The sequence below is a fragment of the Acanthopagrus latus genome, chromosome 5 (assembly GCF_904848185.1).
Source record: "Acanthopagrus latus isolate v.2019 chromosome 5, fAcaLat1.1, whole genome shotgun sequence".
Taxonomy (NCBI): Eukaryota; Metazoa; Chordata; class Actinopteri; order Spariformes; family Sparidae; genus Acanthopagrus; species Acanthopagrus latus.
The window spans coordinates 12,747,482-12,774,626 of NC_051043.1; the positions used below are offsets into that span (position 1 = coordinate 12,747,482).

General features: G+C 41.4%; 1 protein-coding gene across 11 annotated transcripts in view; it reads right to left on the reverse strand.

Moving 5' to 3' along the window:
• The window catches only part of arvcfb (ARVCF delta catenin family member b), a 214,569-nt gene that overhangs the window by 167,381 nt on the left and 20,043 nt on the right, over positions 1–27,145 (reverse strand). The window lies entirely within an intron of this gene.

Genomic DNA, 27,145 nt, shown 5'->3' on the forward strand with positions numbered 1-27,145 from the left:
AAACACTGTTGCTGTACATCATGATGTTTGACTGTGGACATTCTATTATGCCAATTTGGTAGACATTTAATGCAATGGAGCCAAATCAGGTTCCTATTGGCTAAAGGCAGGATGAAGCAGGTTACACAGGCTGACATTCTAAAGCTGCGTAGTGAAACTCCTCCAGGCAGTTTCCCTGGCCAGGTATCATACATTAATAATAACATCAACATATTGACAAGCTGTGGTTATAAAAGAAGCTCCAGCATATCACAGGTCGTCAGTTTTGACTGGTGGCTTTCAGATTCATAATTAATACCAGCAGTATCAGTCTGCCACTAATCTGAATGCGAGAGATGCTGGAAAGCCTTTGTCATAAACAACAGAGAACCCTCAGAATAAAAGCTATGAATGGTAGATGAGGACAGCGGCAGAGTCAGACAGTAGCATGGGGTGGTGAGGTTCACGTCCTGTTCGGTCAGTGGGCGAGTCCACAACAAGGTACTGGCAGACAGAATAAAGGACCTTCCGGCTGAGTATCCACCATGCCTCTCCATCCTTCATCCGACTCTCCTCGCTCTGAGATCTTTAATTCACTCCATAGTCCTCTCCTAACCGTGTTAGCTGAGCAGTACAGCTAACACGTAAAAGGTCACAATCAAGGAGAAGCCAGGGAGGCCAGATGTTGCACACATCCAATAAAAGACTATACTACAGCAGCCCTTAGGGATGGGGGGGGTGGGGGGATCGATACTTACAGGCACTGAGATTCTCTCTTGAAAGTTTTTGTCTCAGTGCAGAAAAGTCAACAAGCTTACATTCAAAACCAAATTCTCAACAATATGATCACCTGTAACAATTTTGCAAACCTGGCTTGAGTTCCTTATGGCTGAACCAATCTGATGGTGAAACGCATCAACAAGAGCATGTGTATATTATTCTGTTTACTTGTTTTAAAAGTAGTCACTATTCACACAGTGAGAAAAAAATATATCATGCATATAAATTGAACATTCTGATGCATTCAGATGCAGCGATAATTGATTTATATCATATCATAGCCTGATCACAGCCCAGAGATTCTCACTCCTTGTAGTCCTTGTAGTTCAACCCACTGCAGCTAAAGCAAAGACAATGAAGTAAATACATCACACATACAGTTTAAAACAGGACAGAACACAGACATTGTAAGTTCAATCAGGAAGAATGTCTTCATGCTGTAAATTCTCTCTCTCATTTCCTCTGTCGCGCTTTCAACTCACTCTGCTGATTGAGGGTGGTCACTCTTTCACAGAAACCAATCACATCTTGCCACGACCTCTTTGAGCCAATCATATCATTGCTGTCAAACTTTCAAGTGTTTCCTTTCTCTGCTGCTGTAAGCTGTCATTTCAGTGTCAAATCAACACGACCCTCCTCCACCCCACATACCTCCAGTTTCCATCACATCACGTCCAGGACTCATGGGAACCCTGAGCTTATCAGAAGTCCCGCTTCACTTGTCATCCATTCAGATCTTTAGCCCTTCACCACCACCACAACCACCGCCAGTGTCTAGATGCTCCTGCATAGCTCATGGTTCAATTACAACGTTGAAATAATGACATCACATACACATTGAAAATTCAACTTTTCTATCAAGCCTCTCCTACTATTTGTTTATGATGCATTCTGGGTTTTCTTGTCAGTTTGGTGCAGTTGTTTTCTTAATTTGCTTGTTTTGTGTGTGTGTATTTGCATGTTTTTTCTTCAGTTGCAGAACACTTAGAGCCAAAAGTAAAAAAAATAACAAAACAAAACGAAACAACAAAAATGAGGTTCCAAATGATCCTGACATGATATTTTTACCACTGTGCTATCCTCTAATTATGCCTCTGTCTTTGCAACTTCTACAAAGTCATCATAAATAACTAACATTTTCTGGTGCACTGCAGAGCCAGAAAAGCACACCCAAAAACTAATTTCCCAGTGAATAGCAAAAAGCTGTCTTGTTGAGAATGTGACAACATTTACAATTCCTGGGAGGCCTGCAAAGGAAAACTGACAGGAGTGCTTGCAAGCAGCGGCCTCGTTCACTGGTATTGCTCGTTCTGCAGGATCTTTTATGTGACACCATTACAGCTCAAGGTTCTGGTGTTTTTTTGGGTTTTTTTTTTTTGTTCTTACAAAGGGGGTGATTCAATGCTTTATGAAAAGAACAAAAAAATGTGTTCCACAGAGCAGGCACGTACAGACTTAAACTTCCTTTACAAGAGGCCCCAAGGGACAGATTAGTTAGAAACAGCAGCATCTTAGAAAATGGATCCAACAATCAGTGGCGGCGTTGGGCTGACTCATAATTTATTACCCGTGCACGCTGCACAGTAGCTGCGCCTGTTGGTGTGAGACTCAACACTGGGCATCCGACTCAAAATAGACACAGGAGACTGGAGCTGGGAAAACGATCACATTACAGCATTATTGGGCCTCTATGAAAGCACATGACATATTTGACTGTAGCTCAGTGGTGTTTAATGGTGGGGAGGGTTCTCTTTTTGTTGATAATGGAGCGGTGTCTGATGCTCATGTTCCACTGCCCTGAAAGCACTGCCTTTTAATACAAAGGAACAGCATGCTATCAAAACAGCTTGCTATCAGCTTTCATATCATCTAGAGCCACATGAGTATGACAAGGTCCTTGTAGTACTCTGACTTTAATGAGCAAGAATACATCCACACACAAGGCTGGACTCAAGAGGAGGAGTGGAAAAATTGGTTCTGCTTTTACTGACTTGAGATGGTCAATGACACCCTTACTGTCTCTTACACTCTGTTTTTTTTTTTTTTTGTCTGTCTCACATTCACACATATAGCAGTCAGAGGCAGGGAGCTTCCATAAATAGAATGGAAAGTAAGACAAGTGGCTGCTGGGAGTGGCTTTTACTGGGAATATGATCGATTAAAATGCAATTTGCTCCTCTGCTCAGGCCCTGCACTCCTAAATGACAGGCCCCCACGGTCCAGATGGAGGCTCTGAGGGGTCGGAGGAGCCGGCCTGCCCTGCCTGGCTGCCACTACATCTCTAGCAGCCAGACACACACACACACAAACACACACACATGCACGCTCAGCCTCCACTCTCAATCCTCAGTCACAGTCTGGTGGGTACCTGGAAAGCAACCAGGCAGAAACATCCAGGCAGCCCCTGCTGGTCTGACAGAAAATCTAGACTTTGTTCTAACATACAGTGTATTTGGGGAAGCTGACATGGCGGCGAGAGGGCAGGTAATGGCAAACAGGAACAGAGCGGCGCACAGCACAAACTGAAGACGAGGCATGAATTCGATTCAGTACTCTCAGGGCACACTGGACCAACACCTGCTGTTACTACCACTGCTGCAAAATACACTGTTTAGACACAACTGCAACATGATCTCACTGATTTTGTATAACCAGATCTTCTGGATCTCATTGACCATGTTTGTCAGTATACTTTTGGAATGGAAAACCAAACCAGTTGCTTCTCCTGGAGGCAGATCCTCCCCCATCCATCCAAAATCATGATGACTCAAACTCCTTTCACACGGAGGATTCCACTCAAGTCCCACATGACGCTGTGTGTAAACACTTTTCTAACCGTCTCCGATCATGCAGGAGCAGGAAAATGCGGGAAAACGGCCCAAGTTAACAGCTGCCCATAGCTGCTGGTGTTATTCAGTAATAAGCTGCATCAGCCTTGCCAGCAGGAAATTAAAGCTTTAAAGCCTAGCCTATAGATGTCTCTGCACTGCAAATATTCCTCAGAGTATATGTTTTCAATTAATTTACTTGGCAAAATAAAATCACTCAAAACACTACACTACCTTTATTCCTCAGTTTCATGCTAATTAAAACCAACTACTGTACATCCATATAGTTATCTATTTTGAATAAATATTTGTTTAACATACATAGAGCTATTCATAAAAAACCTTTGTCTGACTATTTTTATCACTGGACCTGAAAAAAAATCAATCAAATCAACAGATATTTAGCAGTTTTACCTTTTTTCAAAAATAAAGATGCTAACTTTGGTTCTTTAAAATTGGTATACATTTCCTCCTCCATGTATCTTTATGTGAGTGTATTGATGTCTCAGATGCATAAGATTAGCTCTATTCTGGAAAAATAGCATCTTTTGCTGGTTTACACAATTTATAAGAGGAAACCTAATCAGGAAAACTATGATGGGATACTGCCGATCGTCGACGGATCATGATTACTGCACAACAATAACTTGAGCCTGGTTTTATACAATGCAAATAATGACGATAATCAAGAGGTGCAGCCAAAGCACAGATTCCTGTACATAAAGCATGTGAAGCACAGACACAGTGTAACCCCCGGCCCAGAACATGCAGAGTGTGTGTCAGATCACCTGCTAGGAGGAGAGGCTGTGTGAGGGCAGGCGGGACCATATGGGCCCTGGATTTAACTGGCTGCATGTGGGCCCTTTTTCGGGAGATTAGCCCACTGATAAAGCTGCAGTCACTGATGTATCATGATACAATTTTCCGTGAATATAGTTTGCACTCACACCCAAAGACAACCGCCCTACCAAATGCACTGAATTGATTTCTTTACACTGGACATCCCGTGAGAGATGTTTCTGTTTTTGAGCAGCTTCATAGCTGTGGCTGAGACACACTTATCGCTATTTGGCAGAAATTTTGGATCCAGATCTATCAGCAGGGGTTCCACTGCAAAAGCATATCACTGACGGAGCAAAAAAAGATAAACACTATTTTGAAGTGCCAGGGAGGATGTTCTCTGTTACCATAGGAACACATGTAGTAAGTGGTGTTGGTAGTGGAGACTGTACCGGTGAAAACACACTGCGCAGAGAAAGAATTCATGTTTTATTTCCATCAGAAACCTGGGCTTGATCAGACACAGAGTCAGCGATCATTTTTTAATCAAAACTAAAGGTAAAGACACCAATCACTCAAGTTTGTCAGGCCTTTCATCTTCCACAATCTCTGGCTGCACTGATTTAACATGATAGCGGACTCAAACCTGCAGCGTTGTCTAATTTTCAATCCTTTCAACAACACTGACCCTGATTATCCTCACTGTCTGTCTGCTATTGGCTTCAGCAGGGCTTGGCTTCAGACCTCTCCAGACTTAGTGGCTGGAGGTTAATTGATTTTGACAGATGACATAATGTGAAAGTCATTTGCAGGGAGATCTGGCTTCTTTATCAATGACGCTACTCCTCACACACACAGACAGGAGGGAGGGAGTTAACAGATGTGATTCTGTCCAGATGCATCGTGCTCCCACATGCACAGTGTTAGAGGGCCGATGAGTAAGATCCATGCTAAAGTTGTAAATTATGTGAATGAACAAAAGTGATATTCACAGTGTTATGTTCTTTTTATTGCTCACCTGCTTAAATTCAGTTTTAGCAATAGCTAGACCTTTATAGAATGCTTTCTTGCCAGGAGCTAGATAAAAAGATTGATACAATTGTATTGACTTAACATTAGATATAAAGCTAGATTAGCATAAACACTAAAAGCCGGGGCGAAACAACTAGCCTGGTTATGTCCAACACTAACAAAATCTGACTTGCAGCTCGCTAATTAACAAATGATATCTTGTTTGTTTAATTTGTACAAAACCCAAAGTGTAAGGCTGTGTTTGCCTGTTTCAAGTCTTAAAGTTAAGCATACCTAACAATCCTGAATCTATCTTCAAGATTAGCACTCCGACATGAGAGTGGTCGTCTCAATATCTTCTCATTCATCTCTGGGCAAGAAGGCAAGCACGATTTTTCCAAAAATGTCTCATTTAAGTTTTGCTGGGAGGCTCTTCAACTTCACACCATCATTTATCTGAAGGCTACTGGACCTTTTCTGCCAAGAAGCAATCACTTTAGCCGGTGTCTTTTGTCAGTGACTCAGTGACCTTGCATGGCTGATCAGAGGTCCCATGAGTTCACTGCTAATGGGATCAAGGGATAGTGAGGGTAGGGGAGTAGGGGGGGTGGAGGGGGTCTTACTGGATTTCAGCAAGAAACAACCAGAATTAAAGCCCCTCTGGGGAAAATGGAAAAACCATCAGAACTTTTGTTCCCTCCTCTTTTTACCCACCCCGAGTGGCTGGCTGATTGATATTCTTATGAATGTTAATACTGAAGCACCCCTTCCAAAGCTCACCTTGATTGAATAGATTTTCCTCAAAAAATAATTCAGCCGCAGCATAATGGAAACTAGTAAAAGTGCCTCAAAGGCTGAATTCAATGGTTTTGAAGTGAAAAAGTTTCTGCCGAGATTCCCTCAGTGTGAAAATGACTCTCTGCAGACTGTGGATCCAATTTCTTCAAACTATGGAACAAATTTAATACAGGTAGCTCTGCGTTTGACTTTATGACCTATTGTCTCCTGCTCCATCATCAGACATAAAATATTCATTTACCACGGGTGCACAGATTAATAAGAAGCTTATTGCTGCTGTTGTAGAAAACCCTTGAAACACTCATTTCAGTTTTCTGTTCTTAATTCATAGTCTTCTTAATGCACGATTCTCTCAAATCCCAACACATGATAAAAACACAATGCCTCATTGTCAATTAGAAAAATAACGCCTTTTGAGAGTTCAGTCAAAGACAAGGCAAAGACAAATGTGGACACTTCCACTTGATATGGTGTTAAAGCAGCAGTCTCCTATTAAGGCTTATGGATTAGCCAGTCGCAACTCTCCCACATACACACACATACACACACACGCATACACTCATCCACATACACACGCAGCTTTCTCTGGCACAAGCAATGTGTCAAACAATAGTTGCCAAGTCTGCTGCCTGCAACAAAAGATGGAAAGAATTAGAGAAATGGAAATGGTGATTCAACGCTGTTATAAAAACTGGAGCGCAGCGTGCTTTGACAGAGTGAAAACCCATTCAAACGGACTTAATGCTCCGTGGAATCTCTTCTCCGCCCCGACCCCCTGTCTGTGGCACTCAGAAATGCAAACAAAAATCTACTGTATTGTCCCTGAGTTTCAGCACACACTCATACACTCTCACACACCCTTCCGTCTGCGCCCAGCCTGTCTGGCTTCCTACATTTAAGATTCAATATTTAATTGCTATGTCACCACTGGTTATTGGAGTTTGTCTCCAAGCAATCATTCCTGAGTCAAATGTATAATGAAAATATTCACACAACGTTAAGGTGACTTCAGACAAAAGACATTATTCCATATTGACTTTGCCATACAAAATCTATGCCTGTTACAAAAGAGAAGTGGATGACTTAGATTTTTAAATTGCACAAAAGAGGCTGCAACTCAATATCAGAATATTTTGCACATTCAGTGTGTTCCGGTCCTTTTATATTCTCAGCCTCACTTCACCTCTCGTCTCCGTTCCCACCCAACAAAGTTACACCATATTGAATTCTCCCAATAGAAAGTGCTAGTGCAGACCTTTCTGACATCTATTTAAGCCTTCAGCCATATATCTGAGGCTGGGACACATCCAGGAGCGGTAAATACCCGTACAGAGGCAGCGGCACTGCAACGCTACAGTGGAGATTGGTATTCAGTGTGGCAGCTTCCAAAGTTGAAGCTGCATAAATAGCCCGAACTATTACATAAAGGTAAACAAACCACATGGTGCTGAATCATATCAGCGCTGCGCTGCAGCAGGTGGATAAACTGACAAAGGCTGCTCCACTCATCAAACGATATAATAATATGTTCTTGGTTTTATTAGTCTTTGTGGCATAGCGCAGGCTGAACACTGTCAAGATGGAAGCACAAAGAAGAAGACAATGAGAGAGCAGGAGCAGAGAGAGGTAGACAGGAAATGGGCCAAGCGGCTCAAAGGGAGCTGTGAAGTTTTAGTCTTTCAGCGATGACTTCCTTTGCCGGGTAGCAAAGCGGGCCAAACTGTAGAGTAATGTATGGTAGATGATGTCACACAGTAGCTGTCAAACTTTTTTGGGGAAAATCATTGCTCAGATAATGAGCCTCACAAGTTTGGAAAGGACACACACACACACACACACACACACACACACACACACTAAGAACTGTTTAATTCATTCACAGGTCCCTCAGCCAAACATCTCCCCACCACAGCCAGGATGTGACACTCCTGTGTATTTGCAGGCAGAGAAGTAAACATTACGTCTTTCACTTTCCATTAATGTTGTACAGTATCAGCTACACAAGCTGCATCCAATGTAAATGGTGTCTGCGGGCTGCCAAAAGAGGGAGAGGAAGTGGGAAGAAGATGGAGGCAGGAACAGTCAAAGAAAAAGATAGAGAGGGGAAAAAAATTCAGAGAAAAAGGGAGGAGGTACAGGAAGGATATGAAATAAGTATGTAGAGAGGGATAAAGGCAGTGTTGATAGGGATTTAGGGAGCAGTAGTGGACATCTTGTGGTTCTCCCACATGAGGGAGTTTTGTGGCAGGCAGTCTGTGCTTGCTGTCAAACAGCATCAATGCTCTCCTTTTCTCTGGAAACAAGAGTTGTGGTTGTTTATCCATTCCAATCCTGGAGGACTGTTCACTCACTGTCAACTCAAACACGTTTAAAAGAAATCTGCTGTATTGTTAGATACTCTGCAACTACTATGCTTGAAAGGCCTGTACTAGTAGACTGCACAAGTCATGGCGTACAGGGATGCGTCATTTTCCGCTATATGGTTTTAGTTTGCAGAGGGACACACAAGTAGATAACTCTGATATATGTTGAGTTTAGCCTCTTTCGCTTTACTACGCAATTCATCTATGTACAATATAAGCAAATACCCATACATCTTTAACGCACTTTTACAGCAGTCCACATTAAATTGGCGGTGACTAATACTGGTGCCTCATCTGCAGCCTTCAGTTTGAGACAGGTGTGGGGTGCATTTACGTGTGGACCACACAGCATGAAAATTCATACTTTATTTAAATCCTCTCGCGTAGCACAAGAATTAACAATCCTTTACCTTCAGTGCTTTTAACTTGCCAGACTGATAAGACATTACACCGCCCAATTCAAAATCCTGCATGTTCCCAAAAGGCTAGCATAGTTTATCAACTACCTCTGCATGTAGTCACTATATTAACACATTTCTAGAACCACATATCTCACCATCCATTGGGATGGCAGCAAGCTAAGCAGGTACTACATCCCTCTCCCTAACAACACTTCCTCCAGGAGGATCAATAGCAGGATGACACATATGATCGCTCTAGCGTGTTATGGATCCTAACATCTGGCTCTACTCTGAACTCAGCCGGGATGTCAAGTAAGAATCATTTTCTTTGCCTGAGATAAGGGTGGCACAGCAGAAGTTAAGGCCTTTCTGTCCATCTTTTCCCCAGGTCTGCATCAGTATCCTTTGAGTGCTCTGGCTTTCTATTCACAGTCCAAAGACGTACAGGTAAGTAGAAGTGGATACTACAAGTAGCTGCCTCAGGGATTGACTGATAAAATGCACAGGTTAGATCTCACCTTTCACCCTGACAACATGTTACACGCAGTAAAAGTCTCAATCTTGCCAAATTGCGATGAAAATGGAGAAAGCTGCTTAGCCTGTATGAGCTCATTGGGTGCTTTTTATGCGGCTGACTTGTGACCTCCTTAAAGCAGGTGTCACAGTAACTAAACAGGCTGAAATATTGTGTTAATACCTTGCCTGGAACTCTGATGTCCTAAACCCTGAGTCTGACAGTGTACACGGGAAACAATTTGTGCAGATTTGAGGTTCAAAAAGGTCACTATTGTTGTCCCCTCTCCACCCAAGACATTCATCATTTATAAGAAGTATTAGCATTTTGACTGAAAGCTATTCTCAGAGGCAGACATGGAATCACAATGCGCAAAAAAAGCTTTTCTCCACTGCCTGTAGACAGATAGTTATGCTGTTGCTCACCGGCTGATTTGGAGTGCATGATTCATTTTAGCTCGAGCACCAATCATGTTGCTGCTGAAGTTCGGACATATGGCAGCAGCCGTCCGTAACAGTTCACTGATGAATGCTTCCTGCATATTTGGTTTTGGACAACAACTTTCCTACTCTGACACATGGCAGAGTGAGGTTACCAGGGTAAACATAAACGGACATTTTCTAGGACAAAGATCATAAAAGAAAAGAAGAGATATGATTCTTAATTTGCATGTAAACCCACAGCTCCAGCGCTCAGCTTAGATGACACAGTCTCATTCCAGTTCAGAGCCGCACAAATTCAACTGTGGCTAATTTATCTGCGACTCATTTTCTCCAGGCTTTTAAACAACAGGGAAGCAGAACAAAAGTCTGTCATGTGTGATGTACAGTACACTAAAGCAGACTTAGCCTCTGGAAAAAACCGCCTCCATTTACTCCAGCAAGTAGGGGATAAAACGCAGCCCGCGCCACTTAATTTATGATACAGCGTAAATTAATGGGTGCTGACAAGCTCAATAATTTTTCAGAGGCAACAGATAACAGTTATAATTATCAGCCGCAGAATTAAATAGTCAGAGGAGAAACAGTGGGCACTTGCGGCGCGTGTGCACGTGTGAATGTGTGTACGGGTATGTTCGCTCTCGTCTGTTGGCCAAAGCTGGGCCCATTAATGGCGGACCTTGAGTGTTAATGTGATATTGTTTGGTTTATTACAGTCCAGTGTCTGCCAGGAACCTGACTACACAGAGCTGATTTCATGCCAGCTCTCTCCCCATCTCTCTCCCTCTCTCAGCCTCTGCTGCTTGACAACAACGTATTACATCTACAAACTTTTTCCTGAACAAACTGTGTCGCCAGAGCTCAGCAAGGAGCTACACTGAACGCCCCAGTGTGACGAATCAACCGTCTCTGCATTATGATCCATTACCCCCCCCCCCCCCTTTTAAGGCAGCGGTAATCAATGGTTGGCCCTCTGCATTTCAAGCTCAGCCATGTTGACAGCTTTTTCAAAAGGCTTTTAAGTGAGCGATATATTCATATAGAGGGAGCCACAAACAACAGGAGATACAAAGTAAGTATGAGGGAGCTCATCATCAAAACAAGTCTGCGTATTGTCTCTGGCATATGCCCGACTTCATTAGGAGCTCGCACGCTGCTTAGCACACACTCCGACAGGCTGAAACCATAAACAACGTAGAGGAAATGGACTCTTTCTGTGCACTGTGGGCAAAGCCAGGCCATTTACACAGGAACACACACCACCTCTTTGGATAGCTTGTGTTATATCTCTCCCTCTTATGTGTGTGTCTGTTCCTCTATTAGTCAAAGCGGAGAGATTGTGGAGAGCGCAGCTGCCCTCTATGGGTGTGAAAACATCCCAACACACTGGCAAAGAGGTAGCTCGGATTTTCTTCTGCTACTGCTGCATCATGGCTGGAAGAAACAGAGAGGTGCTATTGTTGGCGCTCAGGTGTTAAACGCTAATTAGTCGGCTTATCTTGCAAATGTTGCAGAGTCATCAAACAGCTCCAGCAGCGTGGAACAGAAGGGGGATTTCTCAGCGTAGTACAACATATTTTGCATGCCTGGAATGTGAGGCAGCTGACTTGCGTTCACATTTTTTATGCTTGTGGAATACACTCTGAACCGCAGACAAACACAGCTCTAGTGTCTGTGGATCCAAATTCCATGCTTTTGCATGCCAAGTTCAATACAGCACAAGGAAAGGCGGTGTTTGTCTTTGCCTTGTCCTTGCTGCCCCATGCTGAGGACACAAACCATAAAAAACAAGGTGAAACACATAGAGCTGGTCTGCTAATAGATTTTATAGAATGAGCCCGAAACAAATGGGTCCCTGTGTACTGACTGAGCATTAAAGAGCCGGAGGAGGCAGCAGTTCATATTTCTATGTCAGTGGGCTTCTCCTCTGCATCACAGGGACCCCTGTAGATCCAGGAAGCATGTAGCTCTGGAGGGAGGCTGTGTACAAATCCACCCAGCCACTGAGAGGTCTTCCCCCTGATCATACAGTGCATGCTGTGAAGTGTAATCCTGCAAAGATCTGAGAGGATAAAAGGACTGTATGACTCCTCCATTTCTGAAATTATTCATAACCCTGTTAGAGTGGGTCACCTTCTGGTTTTCAGAGAAATGGGATGTTTTTACCAGGAAAAAACACAAACTAACAATGCAGGAACAATGCAGGAATGTGACAATAGCTACAACTGAACTTAGCATCACAGCAGTTCATCAAATATTGATGACATTTAATCAATAAAATTCACAGAGATGGGCAAGAATTGATCACATTTTGACAACACAAGTTTAAATGAAAATGTGTATATACGAACATAGAACCAAAATCAAAATCTTTCCCTACTCTTAACCAAAAACCAAAGATATTGCTAGATATTGTGAAGTGACCACAAGAATAGGTTCACAGATTTTTGCCTGACACGGTTTACTTGCTGTAATCATTCCTCCACTCATACTTACTTACTTGAAGGTCCAATGTGTAGAATTAAGGGGGGCTGTATTGTCAGATATGCATAATGATATAAATGTTTATGTTTTCATTAGTATATAATCACCTGAAACTAAAAATCATTGTGTTTTCGTTGTCTCTAGAGGAGTGTGACGGGGTATATCATACAATGTTAGATAACACTAAATCCCACAAATGTGCTTCCAATGAATGCAATCCCAAGGAATATAAATATGTATGGCATATCTACGGATGCAATTTACAGCTTTGTTTTGGTACGTAAAATACAAGTTGTCCAGTGAGTGATTCAAGTGAGAATAAGAAGAAGCACCCAAGACTGAAGTTGTGCTATCTTCACCCGACAGCGCTAGAACACATTTCGGCACTTTGGCACTTCAGTAGACCACTTTGCATATCGAGCAGAGCAGAAATGAAGCAAATTCCCTCTGCCGGTGTCAGGTAGACTGCATAACTCCCCCATTAGAGTTGCAGGAGTCAGGTGATGGAGCGAGGGCCTGCCTTGGCTGCTGCTCCTCCTGCCCCGTCATCCATGGCAAAGATCTAGCGCAGGCCGGAGAAAAGCCGAGCCTCTCTTCAGGGAGAGCAGGGCTGTGAGCAGAGATCACTGCAGCGTGTAGTGAGGCTAAGAGCTGTGGGCAGAGCAGCTACTCAGACTGTTACACCAGTTACTGCAACAGCATGCTCTATTATACCGGATTGCAGACCTTTGGCTGCCAGACAACATTAAACACATTGTGGCAACACTTACAGTAACACTGAGAGAAAACACACTGCATCAATAATAATGAATTACTCACTCACTCACTCATGCAAACACTGTGTCGTTCGCTCAGTCGCTCACCCACACACTCAGCTAAGTCACTTGCACAGGCACTTGCCCGCTCGCTCGCTCATTCACGGGCTCGCTCAGTCATACACTCGCTCAGCATTTTCTCTAAGTCACCAACCGAAAAACACGGGCACACAAATAAATGCAAACACACACGTGATATCCACAGTGTCTGCATAGTGCAGTGGAGTACAGATACAAACATACAGACAGATACAAAAACACATTAGTAAACACAGAGAGAAAGCAGCGCAGCATGTGTAACCTCATGCTCGACAAGCACACATTATCATACAGCTGAATATTATTCAATTCAACAAGGTGACACTGTCATGAACAGTTTAATCACCATCGTACAGAAATTTAAAGACAGAAATTTCACCCCCAATGAAATAGGACAACCCTTCAAGACTCTTATACATCATCAGTTATCATGAATGTTTTTTATGTAAACAGATGCAACCACACATTTCCAATATGCCATCTTCAGTGGTGGTGATTGCTGAAGCAATCCTAGCATTATTACCATGTTTTTTGCAACTTATCTTATGGAGAAAACACTGAGTGCCTGTAATTCATGTACAACTTCTAGCTGTCAATCAAGTCATCAAAAACACTGATTTATTACGTGGCCCGTAGTGGTGCTTTTTAGGCTAACGTTAGGAAACAAAGCTTCTATCCTGCCAGTCTGCACTGATATTAGAGGAGCGGTACCAAATGCAGCAACTTCACTACTGGACATTACTCAAATGTCCGGCCTCATACATAGCTACGTTTTGGGCATTGGATGCAATGCTGAAATACATCAAAATGTGGGCCTTTCATACGCAAATCAGCATGTACCAATGTACTGTGAGGTTAGTTAGCTAGTTAGCTACTGAGACGTCAGCACACAGTTGCGATTATTTTTTGCTTGCTATAAATAAAAGGACCTTAATACATTGATATGACAGAGATCTCATAACCCTCAATTTGAATTGCACCTCTGAAAAAACACTGTGTGGAGGGCCATGTAGTCCAAACACTATTTATACAGGTTACCTCAGCCTTTGGCTACACATGATTTCAATGCACGACTCATCAAGATGAGTGACAAGCAGTTGGATGGGAATGTGACCCACTAAGGCAAAGAGGGGACTAACAGTAAACTTTAAGTAGGCCGATAGAAGAACCCCGCATTTAATATATTTACAGCCCTTTTTTTCTGTTGTATCATGTTGCTAATGCTGCTGGAATTGTCCCATTTTCCATTCTAGGATCGTTTAAGTATCATGTTTTACTATCTCTTATCAGGACATCTTATTTTTCTGTCTGGAAGCAGCAACCATTCTCTGACATGTGTTCACATCGCTTTAACGGGAACGATGGATGTGTGTCCACTCATTGCTTGTTTGTGCGTTCATCTATATGTCACTCAGGCTCAGACACCTCAGGCCAGGTGGTGATAAACCTTGGATGAGTGATGTATCTCACAACAAGAATTATATTTAAAGGTCAAATATCCTCAGCAAAGAGTTTCGGTTTCAGTGGTACATCAACTGTTCAGCGATCACTGTACACCACATGATTCCCATAATTTCCTTGAAAACATGTTTTTTTGCTTCTTTGCCGTCATTATCCTAATCCAGGATTTAATAGGGAAAAAAATACTTTTTCATTTATAGAAAGATTGTAATCACAAACTTTTTTAAATCACTCACATATCATCTAATCTAACCACGGTTAATGCAATAGCCAGTATCTTAAATAATAAAAACAGTAACCCTGGGCTCTGCAGCAGGGTAGAAAGGCCTGCACTGCATTACTTCTATAAAAAACTTACATATAATTTACTATATTTTTCTTCTAGAAATATGCAGAGGCCTGTTCCAAGTTCAACAGCAGAAGTATGTCCTCAGAGGAAACCAGTGGCTAAAATAACAGTATAATATCTGGCTTGAAGGGGTCAAAACAGTCATGCTGCAAATGTTTCACCGCCTCTTGACCACTAAAACATTTTCATACCTTTCCACATTTCCATATTTCATAACTTGTGCCTGTATGGGTGATTAAATTCCACACTTTTCTACATTTGGGTTTAAAAGTATGATCTGTAAATTGTAGGCACTGAGGCAGCATCTGCAATATTAAAAACCATCCATTTGCACAGACGTCCTCAACATTTATTCAATATTTTAATGAGCTCAGAACTACAAACTATAAAAATAACATTTTAATATCTGATATTTAGAGCCATTACCCTTCAATATCTGCACATATTTGTTCATAAGAGAAACTAGAGAACTTGGAGATCTGAGTCCCTGCATCACTTAACGCAAATTATGGAAAATTACCATGAGTCTTTCTGAGCAGTAAATTAGAATTATTTTTAAGACAACAAAAACGAATATTTGCTATGCTTTAGTTGCTCAAGCAGATTCGAACAGAAAGCTAAATCTCTCAGGGTTTTTTACAATTTACAAGACCTTATGTAAGGATACCTTTATCTTTTTCTTCCCCTTCTCTGAAACATTTATCTCTGGTTATATTGTATTTCCTCTCTATGTTAATCCAATAAACACCTGTGCTATAAATGTTCTATCACATATTTGCAGCTGATGAACTCCGCCTCTGCTAAGATCGCCCAGATGGCGGGGATCTTGAATGGTTTTCCAACACAAATTCCGGGTGAATGATTTGCAACCTGTTAAGCCCATCTTGCCCTATCACACAACACCAGAGTGAATTCAAAAGACAATTTAGCTTTACATGCATATTAGACAGGGGATATGGGTTTAAACCTGTTGAGCTGCCAGATGTCTTGAACGTAGATTGCAGGGCCCGGCTGTTCATGAGCGTACACAGGAGCAGGTGGACGGAGTAGTTTGCATTTAATTTCAATGATGATTGAGATGAATGAATCACTTGTTTGGGTTCAACCATGATTGTTAGTAAAATATGTAACCATTTGATCTTAAAATCTCATTGGAAAAACAAATTAACTGCGGATATGTTGAGCTGCAGATACAATACATTTGATGCTGATTGTAAAATTCAACTGATCAGTGTCTCTTACCCTTGGAAAGCTCATTACTGAGTGTATAAAGCTGCAATATTCAATATCATCATAACCTTCACCAAAAAGGTTATTTTTGGTTTGTTTGTTGGCTGGTTGGTTGGTTTGTCAGTGTGATTACACAAAAACTACTAAATGGATTTCCAATCCATAAATGGGCCTCTATCCAGAATGGACACCTTTAATGATTGATGTGGATGCCCATAAAGGGATAGATCCAGGAACTTCTTCTCATTTTGTTTAACTTTGCATCAAGGGGCATTTTTTCAACATTTTTCATTAATTTCTCAGGGAAAAATGCATGGATCTTGATGTAACAAAATCAGGCAGACTTAGTTGACTGGTATCTAGAAGTGAGAACGTTTGATGAAGTCATCAACTCCACTTTCAGCAACGATAGGCAGCTGTTCAATCAATGTACCAACTGTAAAAATGATTAGCTTTTTAACTGTAACCTAACTAACAACTTCCAGTGTGCGTCAATGCATGCCTGTGTTTGCTCATCTTCAGTTGATCCCAGAACTCACCAGTCCTTTCTGTAATTTACATCCAGTTGTTCTACCTTTCCCTCGAGTATCTGCATACTTAAAAAAGAACTGCTATCTTCATGAAGTTAGAATGAAAAGTTACTTTAAAAACTAAGCTATCTCCAGAGCACCAGCAGAAAACAGTGGAGACCAAAGCAGGGCTAAATAGACAGCGAATATTGAACTTAAATTCATAGTTTAAGTTTAAGGTCACTGACCAAAGCTGCTGTATTTGTTGCTAAAAACACGACTCCAATTGAATGCAAATATTGTACCATGTCTACTGGATGTTTAAAACTACACACATGTGGTTTCAGCTTCTTCTGCTGCTCTGAACAGGCCGAAAACATAAATCAATGCCGTTTTAATAATTGCAAAGTGGTGTTTTAGACTGCCCACTATTGCCTTTGTATGAACCAGCGCTGGTCTAGTTTTGATCCAAGTAATGATAAATTCAGAGAGGCACATCCTGAAATAGCAGCCCATAAACATCCTATGCATCACCAAATTCAAACAGGCACCCAGCCAACAGGAATGCAGGTGAAAGTAACTGTGGGCATTTCATGGGAGTGCATACAGGCGAGGTGAGTCATTGGCTGCTACAAGCCTCACTCACTCCACCTCATTAGCAATGGATGGATGGAGCTTCGGAGCCAAGGAGCTGTTGAGACTTTACCTGGCCCCAAGCAGGCAAAAGCACAAATTAAAAACCTTCAGTTATGACCTGATACATCTGAGCATGGGGAGTTGTAGATTTCCTGGCAAGTAGGTTTAAATATTCAAATATATGAGAGCATGCAGACTAAATGATAATGAACCATGTATACACCATGTATGCAGTGTGAAGATTAATTTTGGGTGGTGTCGGTCCTGTACGTTTGCCTGCCAGTTACAAAGCACTTGGCTATGACTGCTCCCCATCGATGACTCAGTTACTGTCATACATCATCAAGCCTTGATGAGTCTAGTGTCAGTCTAGTGCAGAGGCATACTAAGCAACAGAGGCAGCCGCTAGACCCCACACATCGGGCCTTTTTTCCAGATACACTAGGGATGGCTGAATCCTGCGTGAAGAACAGTGCTGAAGATAAAGCTCACAGTTAAAACGCCTCCTTTTCGGCACCAAGGCTGTTAATCCAAATTAACTCCACCAAGGCTTTCCTAACACTCCTACACCTGTCAGTTTGGCCTGGGCCCTAAGCCGAGAAGCAACGCTACAATCATCAGACCTCCACAGGAGAGGAAATTACTCAGGAAAGTGTTAGCGATTATTAAAAGAAACTAAAACATTTCCAGAAATTTTTGAAAAAAAAAAAAATAATCATATCCAGAATTTCCCAGGAGCATTTTAATATCTTAAAATGTGTCTTCCTTCTGTTATGAAATTGCTTTTTGCAACAAGTTATGTTCACACATAAATCCTTACATCCAAACAGATCTTTTCACCTCTATGAGGAGCTCCCTTTTCACAAAAGGCTTGCTGAACCTCGAGGTAATACCGTACAGAACATAGAAATCTTTATTGACAGAGAGCAGAAAAAAATGAGATGGAGAAAATGGAGCGTGATAAAGAAATCAACAGTAAGAATGATAGTATGGAATAGGAAACCTGAAGGCAGGGAAGTCACATCTACTGTGCAGGATGAGAGCAAATCCTTGCATTGTGTTAAGAAAAAAAAAATCCCCACGCAGAAAGATTTCATCTTAGCAAGATATGTAATTTTCAATTCGATCACCTCCCATATGCTGGCAGCAGCTGATAGTGCGGCTATGGCAACAAGCGAGGGGAAGGGTTAAAGGACAGAGATGATGGAGGAGGGATGACAGATGCAGGACACATAAGAAAAGGGACAGCGGAGGTGTGAAACTGTCACACACATTCACAGTATATATGCAATCGAGTAAAGGAAAGATGTCACTGAGCAGATGATCAATTTAGATTACAGTAACTGAATAAAAACAATGGGAAAAAAAAACATGGCAGACTGAAATAATGTTAATATAATATATAAAAACTTTCATACCGTGCACTACAAAGGAACACCACAAAAGAAGTGCAATACCATACAATGATTGTCTCATACATTTTATTAATGAAAAATATGGTGAGGGCTTACAATTTCCCAGCCAGTTGACATACAGTTTGTATGAGGCTGCTTTACTGTATTGCTAGAATGGGATTTGCTTACTCTGGGCATGGCCGGTCATGTCGGCATTAGTCAAACAACTGAACGAAGGATGAGGGAGAGAGATACACTCTCAGCAGCTGGAGCTACTGTCAGTTTCTTGAGTTTTTCTCAGTTAAAGATGCAAAGAACATTGTCATCCATTGCAAACTTTGTGCAAGCAACAAAACCCTTTAGAACACAAAAATGCAACATCTAATCTACTGGAGCATCTGATACATCAGCACATCAATGTGAAACTTGTTGAGAAAAACAATGAGGGGTCTGCTGTGGGTGAAACAGCATGCACTCTGGCTAAACAGACGTTAAGAGAGAGATGTTAAGTGAACAAAATCTAAAGAAGATCTTCGCTGGGTATATTGTGGAGGAGACGTTACAAATGTCCACAGCTGACAGATCCTCACCTTGACACATTACAGAAAAAAATACCCCTGAAGAGTAATGTCAAGCTGCCACAGACAAAGACGTTTGCGAGCTGCCTCGAGAGAGAACATGCAGTGATGGAATCTAATTGTAAAGGCCAAACTTACTGAGGTATACTTTGTTTCCACCCCAGCTGATATCTGGAGAGTGAACAACAGAAGCATCAATCGACCAAGGGATATATCTGCTGGGTTCTAACTATGACACATAATACAAGGTCAGATCTGAGTCTGTGCCCTGAGGAGCAGTGCACTTTGGCTGTGAGTCTTTGTTGGCCTCAGTCATGTATGAAAGTAGTCATAAAAACTAAGTAGCTGATTTGTCATTGTTTTTGAACCTGCATTCCTATCTTTTTTGCTTACTTGCTAACTTACACATGGGGCAGACACAGAACAAGATAAGCATTAATCTATAGTAGTTATTTGTCTACCTGGTGAGCTTACATCCTATCACTCTCTTTAGGTCTGGTCTGGTCCCAAAGGGAGGAAAAAATCTGCTCTTTAGCTGCAAAATGCTTGAGTATGTTTACCAGCTAGCTGTCTACTTTGTCTGTCTGCCATTTGGTGTTGGGCAGGTACTGTACAGTGGCACTTATTGTGCTTCTACACTGAAAGTAGCTTCCTGTTGTAGCTGAAAATGACACTAATGAAAGCAGCAGAACAGAACCACAACAGTAGAGATGAAAGCCAGAAAACCAAAACAATGAGGACAAAAAGACTGAGCCAGTCCAAAGACTGTTGCATTACATTCTATATAGTAACTTGTTGAATACAGTATATATTTATCTTTTAGCACAATATTGTGTAATTACTCTGAGCTGCCATAAATATAGGAACCTAAATGTTATGGGAAACATTAGTAGCCATTTACTGAAATAAAATGATCATTTGAGATAATTCTTGTGAGTTTCTTAAATAATTAAGTTGCTGCCTTTGGCTCTTGTACTGACTGTTCCCATGTCACATAAACACATACAAATATCAACATGGAAGTATACTGTATATTGTACTTCTGCTTTGAGTTTCAATATTGATACATGAGCACCAAAATATCGATTTTTTAATTAATACCTGCTTGCATTCTTAATTTGAATCAAGCTGATTATTTATAACTGTTTTACAATATTCAAGTGCGTGACTTTTTTGCCCAGGCAGTGTGTAACCGTCAATAATTCGATTAGTTGGTTGACAGAATGATAAGTAAATGATAATCAATATCAATGTCATGCAGCCTTAATCTAACCTGAAGGGAAAGGCCCCGCCAGAGTCGTCTGATGTGGAATGAGAAAGAAAAATGCAAATGGAACCACTTTATATTAAAAATCAATATTCAGAATTCTGACTGTCCTGTCCTCCATAATTAAAAACTGATATGATTTGTAAATGATTACTGTCTAAATGTTATCCAGCTCTGCATGTCACTGCAGCTGGCACACCCTCAAAAAACGTAGTCAGATAATCACTACACTCTATATCTAGACAGATCTGCTTTGTCAGTGTCCTGGTTATGACGCTGTACACAGACTGTAGTTATATCACAAATCCCAAAAATCCACGTACTGTATGAAAAAGAAAAGAAAACCTATCACCCTGTCTCTCTCTTGGATTATTATGTCCAAAGCTTTGAAGGAGGGGGGAAGAGGAGGAGATTAAAGATTCTCATTTTATAGCTCAGATGTACTTGGAAAAAAAGAGGAACTTGCTGTCATGGGAGGTATTGATTTGTAACCTTTCACAGGGTGATAATAACCTGTGAGCTGCTGTCCCTTAAGGCCTGCCAGAAGGAGAACAAAAAGATGGAGGACACCTAGGTGTGTTCGCCTCAGTCTGCAAGGAACATTTAGGCGTTTTATGAGTGTCAAGCCATTTCATTTCCTCATAAAAATGGCAATAGTAGTGAGGGAGAAGACCACTTTTTCTTGTAGTTAAGTTCCTTACATAACACTTTTGTTACAGTAAAAAAAAAAGCTGACAGTGTAAGAACTCCAGCTCATGAAAAAATAAGCAGATTCTGTATTATTTAAAAACCGCAGTCTTAGTGTAGGATCAAAATGTGGACAGGGACATGAGGAGCTTTTATCGGTGAACAATCTGAGGGGCTAATGCACAGAGACACTGCACAACCGGTACAAATCTAAAGAGGGCTCAATATGGGTGCTCGATTTCATTTCCACACACTTGTAGGTGCTGTCAAATAACATTGTGAAAGGCTCAATCCCACGGCGCATCTTAACACCACTTATCCACATTAACTTCACATAGCCTCCAGCAGGTCCAACTGACACCCCCACCAGGGTGAGCCGCTTGTTCCTGCGCTCTGGTTATGAAGTGGGTTGTGTGGAGCGAGGGTGGCAGCGCTCCTGTTAGGGGGACTTAGCTGACGTCACGCACCTCCCCTACCTCCCCCAGCTGCTGTTTGAACCAGATTTCAACTCTACCGCAGTTCTGATATGTGTCGTGCCCTAGAAACCGCTGCAGAGTGGCTTAGCCTGACCTCGATATTTCCAGACAGGCCACATCGATGGCTGCTGGGCAAACAGGGGCTTGTCCATGGCTGGAGTCAGTGTTGTTAAACGACTTGTCACCGGGGCGAAGGAGCGGACTGTGAGCCACGCCGGGGATTGGTCAACAGCTTTGGGATTACAGAGGTCACACAGAAAGACGAAGCCCAATACTGAAAAAAGGAAGGAGTATTTGCACACTCTGAATCTGGCTCATGCTTCTTTTCTACAAAACGCACATTTTTTTTTTTTGGACATTTATCCCCTATTTGGAGTTGTTCACACGCTTTTCTACTGTATCTCATGCATTTTTTAAGAAGTACCTCAATATTTCCCCAAAGAGAAGATGTAAATGTAATGCCAGACACACAAATCTGCACCGAGTTTTATTGAGGAGTTTGATATGTTTTTGAGTGTTGTTAGCCAATGCGAGAGGACGTGGTCCAACTGTGGAGGCTGGAGCGAAGAGCACATATGGCCACAGGGCCTCAAGGGAGTATAAAGGCCAGACTCCCTTAATAACAGACTAAACAAGCATATGGAGCGAACAATACTCAAACTGAGGTATCAACTAAGGCAGTCCCCAAGGAATGAAATCCTATAATTACAAGAAGGGAAAGTGGTGGCATCTAACACCTTGCTTTTCATTTTCCATGCTGGTTATGAGTTTAATAAGCTGTCTTGTATCTGTACCATGCTCTTCATATAATTCAGTGCACATTGCAATATTGCTTTTAAACACAGAGGGGCTCAACAGGTGGCAGGCATTAATGGCTTTCAAGTAACCCAAAGCAGCACTGATGTCCAGTGGAGGTGCACTTGTACATTAGAGCAAGTTTTGAGGCTTCAATTAGTAATTTAAAAACTCTTTGTGTACAGTGCTTGTATGTTTGCATGTGTGTGTGACAGACAAGAAAGACAGAGGCAGAGTGAGAGAGAGAAAGAGAAAGAGAAAAAGAGAGAGAGAGAGAGAGAGAGAGAGAGAGAGAGAGAGAGAGAGAGAGAGAGAGAGAGATGATCTGGGCAGGTCCCAGTCTGCTATAATTAGTTCTCTTTTCACTAAACCGATTAATCTCTAACACTTGGATGGCAGCTCTCACTTACACACACACTGACACATTTAAACACAGACTGATGCTGAACATGTGAGATAATGGCCAGATCAATTACTTCAAGGCACGTGCCAACAGGATTCTTTTTTGTGACTTAATTTCTATAGTTTTTTATCTATTTATTTATTTATTTTTACAAAATTGATCAATAAACCATCATTCAAATAACTTTATTTGGATAATGGTTCATATGAGATCTACATGAGAAGGGTGAAAGCTTCCTCTTCCTATATGGCAGCTCACTAACACAGTCACTGAGGAGCAGGGGGACTTGCACATGAATGCAAATCAAATTAAGCCCAAATTAGAACTGCACGCTTGCATTCTGATGCAGTGGATCAGTGTGAGCGCCGTCACTGTAAAATTATGTTTCTATGTTATGCATCTCCCCAGAAGGTTATTTCTTTCGCTCCCTTTGGCCTGACCATTCTCTCAGTGGTTTAAATGTAAAACAGAAATGATATGCTTAAAATTCAACCGTTATGTTCTATAGTTCTATGTTCTATATAGTATGATCAGTGCCAATCTGCTTTCCGTTCCCTTTGCTTTAAGCACATGCACAATCGTGGGGGGTAAAAGAAGAATAAAATGGACCTTGTCACTGACATCACCGTCTTGATTTTGACTAAATGACTGCAGCCACAAAGAGCAACATCATTTGATTGCAAGATTTTAGAAAAAGGGTCTGTGCTAATTGTAAACCCTTTGAGTTCTCTTGTCTTTGAAACTATCTGAATAAAGCCCATCTTCCCCAGGTGCTTTAAGAGTGGATCCACCAAAGTCATCTTTCCTCCCTCCACTCTAATGTCTTGTTAAAATTACTGAGGCAGGTAGAAGTTCTTCTTTGCAGGTAAACATGGCTTGGAGGTGCTCGTGCAAACTCTGCAGATGTCCTTTAGCTCTGTTTATTTGCCAATGTGTAAAAATGTCACATCACTGCAGGGGTCCAACAAATACCTAAAATAAAATGCCTGAAAATGCTGATATGTCTGGCTCAAAGTTAATTTTGGAGCATTTTTTGAGTATGTACTCAAAACAAATTATATAGACCATATTATTTATTAAATACAATAATATATAATAATACCATGAGGAAAGGTGTAGTACCAAGAGAAACTCTCAACTTACGTTCATTTCTTAAATTTTCCTACAAAAGCCAAAAAAGTTCCATTTCACACTTTTTATGGATGAATTAAACAATCAAGATTTAATGTGTTTTGTTGATGGTTTCAGGTTAGTTGTTTTCCCTGCTTCAAGCCTTTTTGCAAAGTAAGTTACGGATCTCCATCCTCACACTGAATGACAGATGTGAGTGTCGTATCAATGCTCTCATCTGACTCTCAGCAAGACAAATAAGTGTTCTAAAATACCAAACTATTCCTTTTAGGGAGTTTCTGTCACCCTCCAAGTCTTCCTACTGTAACAATATTCAAGCTAGCTTGCTAACAGTGTTTGCTGTGTAATGTGACCCTTAATTACTTCTGTGCTTGTAGTGGTACAGTACATCAAAGTACAAACTACTGACCCAAGGAAACCAATTGTATGTTTGATAGTCTAGGAACAACCCTTAAAGTCATTTACACTGAGCTGTTACACTCATGTATAACATCTATCAAGTTGTAAACATTCAAAGATAATGCATCTCACACAGGGTCTTGGCAGAACATGGCTGGCGTACATAATGATGACTGATTATATTTCTACACAGTGTGATGGAACAAAGCACCGAGCGCACAGGGACAACACTGAGCTATTAATGTATACAAATACAAAAACATGATGGCTACTGACTTCCATAAGATCTCAATCATGACTGCAATCTAAAATAAATGGCTGCCCCATTTAAATCACACTTACCATTTGTCAGTAATGGTTTCCTGTGTAGCCAGTATCTCTCTGCCTAATAAAACCTGAGTAAAATGGGGTATCAACTGATATATGCAACTTATTGTAACACGTGAATTTAGAATAAGTGTATGTAACATGCTGAAATGTCAGTATCCTCACCAAACAAAGGATAACAAAGGGTGTAACAAGGTAATATGCCAGGCGGAATCGTTTAATTAATCCCTTGCTAGTAGCAGATGGGTTTGAGCTTAGCAGCTCCTGGTAAGAGCTAATGTATTTTTGCGCTTAATGTAATGATGGTCATGATGGTGCAAGCTCTGGAGTCTGAGGACTGACATAAGGTCAGGCAGAAAATGAAAAGCACCCCTCAGTCAGAGGGTCCTGTGACCTTCTAACTCGGATATATAATGTCAAGGAGAGCGCCTTACCTCCATGTAATCCTCTACACGGGGGGATCTTCAGGGCCCTATGAAATGCCTCTTGTTGGGTGAAATAGCTTTCAAACTGTGCAGAACATGTATAGATCCCTACAAGAAAATCTTAATGATTAGCTCAGTATCTTATGTGTACATAAAGTTAATGCACTGTGTTGCTTTGTAAGTGTCTTTGATATTATTTGATATTATTGTAAACAACATGGTTCAGGATAGAACAGAAAAATTATGTCTTCCCTATCCACGTGCTGCTGCTTCATCACAAAGCTTCAGTGACAAAGACACTGGTGCAATGTTAGGTTCTAACTACTTACTAATATAACTGCAGTTTCTATGCAATATAAAGAAAGTCAGTTAATATCTAGTATACACAACAGTTTTAAAGTGCAATGTGCCAAGTTGAACTATGTGTAACAGACATTAACTGACTCTCTTTATATCACGTACCAGCACTATCAGATCAAGAATACATGACAATTTTCATGATAGAAAAAAGTTCATTTTTCCCAAATCGTTCTTGTGCAGATGATAAAAGCCTGATCTTTAACATCACAGGTCACTTATTAACTCGCTATTGCCATTAACTGGTAAATATCTTCATGATCCCTACATGCTTTGATTTGACAGAGAAGAAAATACTGATACCAGAAGGCATGATCATAACAGCATCAGTGGTACTCCAGCAGTATTACTGAGAATATAAGCATTATTCAGAAATGAAAGATTTGAATTCCAACATATCAAATGTAGTCAGCGAGGCTAAGATGAAAGCAATAACCATATTTGAAGGGAGGAAAAATATATTTCATACTGGAAGATTTATTAACATACTACAGTACAGCCTCCCTACGTCATCTTACAACACAGTGACTACTGAACTGCTACATTATCTCCCCCTGGTATCTCCGCTCACTTCAGTACTGGTAAACCCAAATTAAAAGCCACAGGAGGCTTGTACGGGGACCAAATGTAAAAATTACACACACTTGAGGGATAGATTGTATTAGCTTAGTGAATGCTCACTGAGAATAATCTATCACCCATCCTCCAAATTCCCTCTGAACGTTACCAGGGTTACAGCAGTCCTGAGATTTCGCATACACTGCTTCACTCTCCCTGATGTGCCAGGAAGTGAGGCTTCGCACTGCTCCATAGCATGACTTAAACATTCATTATTTCGCTCATATGGAAAGCTTGGCTTTCAATGTTTATGCACTCATGGAAGAGAAATCTAAGGTGAGGCTGGATGAAAGGCAGAATGCATGCAAGAGAAAGGGAAAGCGCTGCTGTATCCGTCCTGTTTAACAGGTCCGTGTGCTTCCCTTGCACTACAGTACAGCAGAGGGGGAAATGAATGATGTCCACACTCATTCATTTGTGTGTGCGTCATCCAGAGCCATCGCATGCCATTAATTGCATTTCGCTAATATGAGTCGTCAGGCATTCCCCAGAGGTTGGTCATCATGTCCGATCCATCTTGGACTACAGCTGATGTCACTGGATCCACTGCTTTATTCATGCCCTGTGCTAGTATCCAAAGTTGCAAAGAAAGCTTCATATGAAACCAAACAGCAGCAAAGAAAAAGAAACCAGTAGTGTCACTTCACCAGTGAGAATAGCCTTGGTAGCTAAATGGTTACCTGGATGTGCATTGCCTGTTTGATTGCAGCCAGACTTTGTTGCATGTCATACCCCTCCCACTCCCCCATTTCATATCTGCTTCTGCTGTCTACTAAAGGCAAAAATGCCCCAAAAAAATCTACAAGGGTGACAAATCTCTACTGACATCTGGAGCAAGAAGCTCTCCATGCTCTGGTTTCCTCCAGCACCA